This window comes from Citrus clementina, unplaced genomic scaffold (assembly GCF_000493195.1).
Source record: "Citrus clementina cultivar Clemenules unplaced genomic scaffold, Citrus_clementina_v1.0 scaffold_8, whole genome shotgun sequence".
Taxonomy (NCBI): Eukaryota; Viridiplantae; Streptophyta; class Magnoliopsida; order Sapindales; family Rutaceae; genus Citrus; species Citrus x clementina.
In genome coordinates this window covers 6,186,129-6,187,709 of record NW_006262022.1, presented here as the reverse complement: position 1 = coordinate 6,187,709, position 1,581 = coordinate 6,186,129, and positions in this window count along the sequence as shown.

The window sequence follows — 1,581 nt, the reverse complement described above, 5'->3', positions numbered from 1 at the left end:
CACATGAAACGTGTGTAGCTTCGTAGCAATATCTGGAAAAATCATACCTTGTAGTATGGGGTTTGTCTGAGCTTCATGACTCGAAAAATGGAAGAAGTTTGTTTGTTTAAGGGGAAGGTTGATTGGAGGAGATCAATTGTTTAGTTAACGTACATTTATGGGTTGGAGGGGTGATGGCAAGTTGAAGGGATGAAATATGTTTCACTTGAGTTTCCTAGATGTGTCTTATCTCAATGAATTTCTCGTTTGATTGCTTATGCAGTCTCTTAAGAGGTGCATGAAACCTTCCGGGAGCTATGGTTGCATGACTTTCCATCTTGCTGCAGCCTCCGCCATTATCACAGCCTTTAACCTCTTCTAACTTTTGAAACACCACTTCATTTCCATCTCGTTTTCATTCATCTTGTTCTTCTATTTCCAAGTCATCGTTGCACCAAGCAATCTCTTCTGACACTTAGCTTAAGTTACTGTTACTTTTTTAGTTTTTTCTCCTTCCTGATTTTTTTCATTCTATACATCCCTATACTTTTCTGCTGACCTTGCTTACGAATCTCCAAGCCAGAATCAATTCCGATTGATGTGAGAACATTTTAAGAATTCTTCATGAAGAAGGAATGCTTTTGGAAGAAGGAATGCTTTTGGCCCAGTTATTTACTTTAATATCGACAGCTAATAACATGACGCTAATAAAGCAACTTTTTAGTCTTTACAAAAGCAAAGAGTGAAGTTACAGTTTACATCTCTTGTTAAATGATATCAAACCCTTCCTACTTCCTCAACTGTCTTGTGAGGGGGCTTGAATCCTATTAATGGCTGGATCTATCTTTTCTTTTCTCTTGTAAAAATTTCCTTGAACTAACAAAGGGTTGGTCAAAATATAGGTGAAGTTATCTTTTATAGACCATTAAATTTTTATCATGAGTCATATGTATACAAGTTCTTGACCTGGTGACCTATTATTTTTCTTCATTACCTGCTCTTCAAGTAAACTATGTTGGGTGACAGTGAGAGGAAAGCATATGTAAGTCCTTTGAATAAAGTAAAGATAAAATTTACATGTGCCAAGTTGCCAACGGAGATTTGCAATGCAGATATGAAAGGGTAATTTTCAGAAACCTCCCCTCAGGTTTGGAGTTTTCTCACTTTAATAGAATATATGAGCGTATTCTCAAATACCTCCCCTCATGTTGGTATTCTCATTCCCATCCGTAAATTGTTTGTTGACCGGTAAAATGACTAAAATATCCTTGACTTAAGAAAAACAATTTTTCTATATTCAGATTAGGTGTGCTGGGGTTGTTAGCATTATATTGGTTTTGGTGCCAAAGGTTACAAACGCGATGAAATTATCATATCACCCTCATGGCGCCAAAGGTTGTAAACACGATGAAATTACCATATCACCCTCATCAATTTCCAAAATAACTTAGCTGAATTAGGATTAAAAAATTAAAAATAAATTTAGAAATTTTAACTGTTGTTGCCAATATTTATGTTGGTTGGCTACATATGTAGCCATTGCCAAGCTTAACAAACAACAAAGCTTTTGCTTCTGATAGTCAAGCTACAACGAAAACTTTC